The sequence below is a fragment of the Mus caroli genome, chromosome 4 (genome assembly GCF_900094665.2).
Source record: "Mus caroli chromosome 4, CAROLI_EIJ_v1.1, whole genome shotgun sequence".
Taxonomy (NCBI): Eukaryota; Metazoa; Chordata; class Mammalia; order Rodentia; family Muridae; genus Mus; species Mus caroli.
In genome coordinates this window covers 138,128,592-138,136,871 of record NC_034573.1, presented here as the reverse complement: position 1 = coordinate 138,136,871, position 8,280 = coordinate 138,128,592, and the positions used below count along the sequence as shown (strand labels likewise).

Sequence of the window (8,280 nt, the reverse complement as noted above, 5' to 3'; positions counted from 1 at the left end):
GAGGCGCGACTCTAGAGGCTGCCCGGGACACCCCCGCACCCCGTGGTAGGAACCGGGACCCAAACAAAGGCGGGCAGCAGATAAAAGGCGGCGGCGGCGGCGAGTGCTTCGCGTGCGCGCTGGGGACGTAGTTGTCACGGACCTGGCGGCGGTCTGCACGCCAGCCGAGCGGAGCTTGGGGGCCGCTGGCCTCCTACAGCTCTGAGGACCTTTCCTCCTGAAATTACCCTCAAGGGACAAGTGTTCGCCGCGGGGTGGCCGAAGCCCCTTAACCCCTGGGGCACCCGTGTATCAGCCTAGCTCGGCTCGGTCAGCGAGGTGAGTGCAACGGCCCCTGGGCGCCATCGGAACTGGGGATGCACTACTCTGGAGAGGGGAAGGGTCTAACGTGCCACATGCGCCCGGTCTGGGGGCGGGGGGCAGTGCGGGAAGTTCTCTCGCTCTCAGGCCACCCTCGGCAAGGGCCTCAACGCCCCGAGAAAGCCGGCTGATGGGACAGAGTTCAGATCTCAGAGCTTGTCCCTGCGCCCGAAGCTTGCACCAACGCGCTGGAGACTGGCTGCAGCTTCGGTCTGCGGGAGCATGTTTAATGTCCAGAATCATCCTGGCTCCCTATCTCCATACCCCTGCTCGTCTCGGTAGGTGTCTGTCTGGGTTCATAAAAGTTGAACGTCAGCCTGAAGCCATCCCAAATCCAGCTGTCCGCCGGGGCTTCAGAGGAGGGAGGGAACAGGAAAAGGTAACGGGCGGCCTCTGTAGCTGTCCCCTACTTGAGCGCACTCACACGCTTGGAGGGACCTTCTTTGAGTCTTGGGCTGCGGTGAACCCGCTGCAGGTGCCGCTGCGTGCCAGGACCTCTGAAGCTCAGACAGGCGATGGAAGTGGAGCGCTAGAGGGTCCCTGGGTTGACCCAGAACATCCATAAAGACTGTGATGGGGTGGCATCTGAGTAGCCATGGAGCACAGTCAGGAAAAGATGACCAGCACGAGCGGCGGCGAGTCCCAAGGGCTAGCCCTGCCGCTGGGAGAACTTTTCCCAACTCTCCTAGGAGACGCCTCCCCGGAGGCTTCCTCTGCTGGATCTCTGTCTGGTACAGGGATGCTTCCTGAGTCTGGGTGCGGGTGCTAGTCTGGTTGCACTCTCGGTCAGTACCTCGGACAGCGCACTGAACCCAACAGCCCCAAGCTCCATGCACAAATGAAGCACACGCTATGTATAGAACACTCGTGAACACTCCACGCACAAATCCACACTCCTTTCTGATAAATATATTCCCATCGTGGCTCGTAGGCGCACACAATGCACACAGAGACCCAGGATTCACTCCCACGTGGACAAGCCTAATCTTCCCACAAGCCCCAGTTTGTGGGCCAGGACTCATCCCTCTTCACGCTCTCGCTGGAGGATGCTAAAATAAACCGGACACCAGAGACCACTGCCTAGGACCCTCACTGATACCTCATGACATGCAGGAGCTCAGGCTGTGTGGGTCACAGACACTGGCGTGCACATACACAAACACACAGGCTCAATCAGCCCCCTCCTCTTCTACTGCAGACCTCCCCGAATCAGAGTATCTGCCAAAAGGAGAGAAGCAGCTGTTAGGCTCAAGGGAAGCTCCGGGCAGCAGCCCAGGCAGGCAGGCAGGCAGGCAGGCAGGCGCCTCACAGTCTTGGTTTGAAGCTCAGTGTCCATTTCGGACTCTCCACCCCCATGACCACTCAGACCTCTTCCTGGCATATATTCTGCCTCCAGGGTCTGCAATCTTTGCTAGTGCTCTTTGCTGGCTGTTCTCCTTCCCAGGGTTATCTTTCAAATGCACACCCTTTGCTCTTTCCCGTCCATCATCCTTTCTGGCTGCCTTCGTTCCTTTTCCTGACTTTCCATTGCTAGAGTCTGTGCTCTGACACCCATGTTGGCACCACTGGCCCTTGGGGCACCACCGACTCGGGTTTGCTTCCTCATCTGCAGTTTCCATCCACCCGATCCTGCCTCTCTGAATATTTGCCGCTCTCTGCCCAATAGCTTCGGCAGCTTTTTACTGACAATCTTGGGAAATTTTCCAGGGCCAGAGCCTCAGGAAAGTGTCTCAGGGTGCCTCAGAACCTGGAGATCGAGAGATAGTACTGGGATCACAGGGGGCCTCAGTCATCACTGCCCCTTCAGCCCACCCCCCTCCCCAGGGCTGTCGCTTTGAAGGATCCTGACCCATACCCCAGCTTGCCCTCTGACACTCTCTTGTTATCCTTAAAACCCTGGAAAGACTTGAGAAAAGGGAGAAAGGAGAGTTGAGGGAGAAATGAACCAGAAGTGGGGATTCCTAGACTCTGGTTTTAATTGGTCATAGGTGCCCAGTGTTCCCCTGGACAGACTTCTGCCATACTCTCAGCTTATGCAGGGCTGCCCATGGGACTGCTTTTTTTTTTTTTTTTTTTTTTTTTTGGTTTTTCGAGACAGGGTTTCTCTTTATAGCTCTGGCTGTCCTGGAGCTCACTTTGTAGACCAGGCTGGCCTCGAACTCAGAAATCCGCCTGCCTCTGCCTCCCGAGTGCTGGGATTAAAGGCGTGCGCCACCACGCCCGGCTGGGACTGCTTTTTGATTTGATTATGAAGAGTGCTGACTCTATAGTGAATGTCCCAACTTGAATGAGCTTGAAACCAGGGTTGTAACTCACAAAGGTTATGGTGCCTCCCACTGCTTCCTGAGAACTCCTCACCTCTGCTAAAGACACCTTGTTCCTGAGTGAGGGAGGCTCAGTTCATTTTCTTAATAGGACCAGAGATGCCAAGTAATTTTCTTACATCACACTGCTCAGGCCCGGTTTCCATGGAGGCAGGCACTGATGTGGCTGTCTGTGTATCTATCCACTGTGCCAAGCCCTTGTTTCTGGAAATGAGGATGTCCCCAACTACCCTGAACACCTGGCCATAAAGGCAGATGGAGTTGCTGGGTTGACGGTCCTTGTCCCCAGACACATGGTCTTGCAGAAGGGACTGTCTAAGATAGATCACCAGTCGGTATGATTTTGACAATCAGCCTCGAGTCTCTAGGACTCAACCAAGCAGGCTGCTCTTGATCCGTGCCATTGAGGGAAGACAGGCTTCGGCACCATTTGGCTAGGCTGCTTCTCACAGCGTCTTGATTTGAGGGCTGAAAAGTGAGATGCCTAGAGAGATGGTGGGCTCCACAAGGGAACTACCCACCCATCACTGGTTATAAATATAGTCACCCCAACATGATGGTCATGGCAGTGGCATAGGAGCTGATAGTAAGAGCCTTGGTGTTGATAACTGACAGCCGCAGCATTTTAACTGGAAGCTTGGTTCTCTATCTCCAGATCCTTTCTCTCCTCTTTGAAGTCATCTCCCCAGCAGTTCCCCCTCGGTGCTCCCTTTCCACTGTGCTCAAGTGTGGGCAGTGAGAATCACTGTCCCTGTCCTAGATGAGTGAGCAAGCGAGGGAGGGGGCTTGTCATCTGAAACCCTCCCTCTTACTGCCCACCCTCCCCTCACTGGAGCCTGTTTCTGCCCATGGAGCATAAGAGGCGTCAAAGTCTGTCAAAACACCCTCCAAAGCTAGATTCCAAAGCACCAATATCCCAGAGAAAATAAATAAAAAGAGCAGCAGCAGCCCGGAATAGAAACACGCACCCAGTCACAAATATGCATGTTTTACACGAGTCGCATTCCACGGGCAGGCAGTGCAGCACGCACTCCAGATGCTCAACAAAGGCCAGAGGCAGGGCCGTTGCCGTTGCCGGGACCAGTTCGGGGAAGCCAGTGGAATCTTCCCAGCAAGCTTGTGCCCCACACTGGGAGACCACAAGGTCACACTCCCCTGCTGCCCTGGCTGGAAGATGCCAGGAGGCAGATGGTAGTTAATGTGTTCCCGAGGCTGTGTCACCAGTTCTTTGGGAAGGGACACACAAAGCCAGTGGTCTCCTGTCTCCTGTTTACAGTGAGAGGATGGCAATGGCAGTACCCGTAACGGCTGCTGCCAATAGCTGGATGCCTGCCGTGTGTCAGGCATTGAACACGTATACACATGCGGTCATATTTAAGCTTTGAGATCTTCTCATGGCATGGGGGTTGTTATCCTCGGGATTTGTGGGAGAACAGGCCTCTGCACAGTAAAAGGGACCTCACAACCTGACGTGTCCAAGTTGGGACTGAATTTTTGTTTGTTTTGGTTTTCAAGTCAGGGTTTCTCTGTATAGCCCTGGCTATCCTGGGACTCACTCTGTAGAGCAGGCTGGCCTCGGATTCAGCATTCCTCCTGTCTCTGGCTCCCAGGTGCCAAGATTAAAGGTGTGCACCACCATACCAGACAGGACCAAATTTTGATTAGAATGCAGCAGAAGTCTCCATTTTGCCCAGGATTCTGCTTCGCTGTAGTTATTTCTTTCTTGTTTGTTTAATATGTTTTGTCAAGAAAACCACTTATACTTGGTGTAGCAGTGCACGCTGTAATCTCAGGATCAGGCAGGCTACTCAATCCAAGCCTGGTCTGGATTATGTAATGAGACTCTGTCTCAAAAATAAAATAAAATGAAATGAAAAAAACAGACCCAGCTATGTGAAAATTTACAAGGAATATAAATTTCCCGCCTGCGTGTTCACGTTAGCATTGTTGCAAATGTCTCTCAGCAATCTGAGCCACTACCCTGCACCAGGTACCTGTGGTTTCTGAGCCATGACTAGGCTCAGGCTAGGTCTGAACACCTCACCTCTGCATCTTAGCCTCTGTCTCCTGCCTTGGGAACCCAACCAGCATCCTGAGAGATGGAGTCCCACTGTAAATCTTGGGCTAGGAAAAAAGACAGCATAATCCAGAAGAGGTTGGGGCCAAACAGACTTTGCAGACAGGGAAGTAACTTCAGAGAAGGCAAGTAAGTTCTCCATCGCCACACAGCATTCTCGTACCAGAACCTCTCAAAGAGGCTTGTTCTGGAGCAGTCCTGGTGGCCCTAGGGGACTGAACTGATACATACAGGCAAGTGAGCCTGGCAGTGTCCCTTCAAGGGCAGAGATGCAATTCCTCCTGTTATAGTTCAAGCCATCCCTGCATCCCTGTGGATGCCAGCTTGAAACTCTCCTTACCCCAGGCCTACAACAACCAGTAACTGAGGTGCATACAGCATGCCAGCCATGTGTCAAGCATGTCGCTGAATGCCCTTTGTATTCTAATGCCCACAGCCACCCCGAAGTTAGGTATTCTTGTTCTATTTCACAACGGAAGGAAGCAAGTGAGACTAGGGGGCTTGAGTCGCTCGCCCAAGGTCATATCGCTAGTTAAGGAGCAGATGGGGCCCGGCAGAGCCCATGCAAGCAGGTTCACTGTGAGATGAGGAGAGGGAGGATTTGGGACCAGAGCCAGAGGGAAGGTGTGGCCGCTGGGCAGCCCAGGCGATTTCTATGACACCTCTCCAGCCTTGTGTCCATTGCTGGTACCAGCAGCCTCTGTGTTCCTGCCAATCCCAGGGAAGCATCTAGGGCATGCTGTCGGAGGATACCCTTAGGGGATCAGGGCATGAGTATCTTACCATAACTCCAGGTAGAGAAGTCACTAGGAAGGGATATCATGGCATGTGGGCCCATGTGCCCTAGATTCTCACACCCTGCTCCCTCCTTATAATGCCCCTCTCTCTAAGGAAGGTAGCCTGGGAACCTAGGAAGTCTGGAACTGCTCTGGCAACAGGCTCAGGTCTCAATGTATCGAGAACTAGGAGGTAAGGACAATGGAAAGATCCGTATGAGTTCCGATGCCAGCCTGTGCCATCCGAGTCCCCTACAGAGAGCCAGGCAAGGCTATCCCAGGAGACAGAATCAGGGTCTTAAACCTCCTGGGAAAGTCTTCTTTAATCCTCTGCAACCCTGAGTATCTATGTACAGCCCCATGGTGTGCCAAGCACCGGACGTTCAAAGATAGAAAGCTCTGACTGGAGACTTGTAGAGTACCATGGAGTCAGTCCCCTACCCCACCCCTGACCCCTGACCCCTGACCCCGAGAGCAAAGGTGATCGATCGGTGATATGTTATTGTTCTCTTGTGTCCCACCAGAAACAGAAAAGGGACCCAAAAATTTCTGGGACTGAGGACCTGATCCAAGCAAGTGGTCTCCCCCAGTTATGGGAATAAGTTTCCATGGGTGCTATAGTAACCAGCATGCTATTCAGCTTCCTGTCTTGGTGGCCGTGGTGGGAGACACCATGGGGCCAGCTCTTCCCAGATGACATCTGGTCTTAATATCTAGCACACACATATGGCACCTGGTCAGTAGGAGAAGAGGCACGACAGGCAGTGGGCAGCCAGATCTGCCCTGAAGGAGAGGTAGTACTTTCCTGACTCTGGGGAAGGTACTTACATGGAGTCCAAGGACAGAAAGATGATGCTAAATTGGGACACTGGGAAGTGATGTTTCCCAATTGCCCTGACCTTGGTACCATCTTGAGGGGCTTCTTATGAGCCTTGCTGGGGTTGAGCTGCAGAGTAGACACCTCAGTGGTAAGAATGACTCCCCAAAACAGGCAGCATACCCTGAGGTTTTAAAATGTTATTTATTTCCTGTGTATGAGTGTTTTGTTCACATGTATATATGTGAACTACATGTGTGCATAATGCCCACAGAGGTCAGAAGAGGTTGTTGGAGCTGGAGTTATGGGAGTCGTGAGCCACCATGTGTGCGTGCTGACTGTCTGCAAAAACAAAAAAACTCAAGAGCCATCTCTGCAGCCCCAGGCTGCAGACTTTGAATCTTTGCGACCCAGGTGGCATTCTGTAGATTTTGTCTTGTCAGTCAGCTGACATCCTGTGCTCACCTGGCAACAGATGGCACTTACTATGTCCATTATAGGGAAGAACACAGGACATGCAGAGAGGTGAAGTGGGAAACAAGAGAGACAGGATTCGAACTCAGACAGGGTGATGACAGACCGCTGTGCGAGGAAGAAGTCCGCAGCTTGACCTTCGCTAACACAATCTGTGAAAGTACCTTTGGATCCTCAATAATTGGTGGTTTATATGTCTGGCTCTGGATGGGGACTGGCTGTTTGCACTCCTGACTTGCCAAGGAGCCAAATGGATCACTTTTCTGATATCCAGATGTGGACAGCATCTGGCTGACTGACGGGCCATCCTTTGGCTTTCATCCAGATGGTTCCCCATTTCCACCCGCTGTAGACACAGGTGGGTCCCAGGTCCCTCTGAGTATAATAGCATCCTGGATGAAAGCCTTGGTTTAAAAGCTTCATTGTGTGGTTCACAAAAATAGGATACTGGTTTTGGCTCTTGCCTGCAGTCCAGACCTGAGAGAAATTAAACTAGAAAGAAATCCAGCTTTGTAAAAGCATCAGCCACCAGATAAAATCCTTTCTGGTCTGTCTGGGGACAAATACTACAGTTGTAAGTAACTGCTACGTGCTACTTGCAAGGCAGCTTGATTGCCCTAGCAGGTCTGACAGAGGCTTGGAGCAGACCATCCCAAGTAATAGCTGTAATCTATGATAAACAGGGAGATGTCAGAATCAAAGATGATCTTGGGCATCAAGAACTTGAGAATGGGTCTAGGGTGTGAATTTCATGAATCCTTTGGGAAGAAGAATTTCACAAAGTCAAGACTAGGATGGTTTAACAAAAACAACAGTCCTTTTATATAGAAAGTACCAACGGGGTGGGCTGGATGCAGGGGTGGATGGGTACATAGATGGATTCATGCCTATATGGATGAGTAGGTGGGCAAGTTGATACATAGATGAATGGATGAATGCATGGATGGATGAGTGGGTAGGTAGATGTATACATACATTCATGGATGGGTAGATGGATGGATAGATGGATGAATAAGTGGATGGATTTACACATGCATGGCTGGCTGGCTGGCTGGCTGGCTGGATGGATGGATGGATGGATGGATGGATGGATGGATGGATGGATGAGTAGGTGGGTGGGCAGATAGATGGGTGGATGGATGGATGGATGGATGGATGGATGGATGGATGGATGGATAGATGGATGAATAAGTGGATGGATTTACACATGCATGGATGAATGCATGGATAGATGGATGGATGGATGGATGGATGGATGGATGGATGGATGGATGGATGGATAGATGGATGGATGAGTAGGTGGGTGGGCAGATAGATGGATGGATGGATGGATAGATAGATGGGTGGATGGGTGGGTGGATAGATGCAAAGATGGATGAATGGGTGGATGAGTGGATGGATGTATGGACAGATGTCTACATGGATGCATGGATGAATGGGAAGGTAGGTGCA

At 51.8% G+C, this 8,280-nt stretch overlaps 1 protein-coding gene across 1 annotated transcript in view; it reads left to right on the top strand.

Annotated features, from left to right (window-relative positions):
- Disp3 (dispatched RND transporter family member 3) overlaps positions 1-8,280 on the top strand; it is a 52,784-nt gene continuing 44,504 nt past the window's right edge. The window contains exon 1 of the mRNA XM_029475798.1: positions 1-318. The gene's annotated coding sequence lies outside the window, so the exon portion shown is untranslated. The remainder of the gene's footprint in view (positions 319-8,280) is intronic.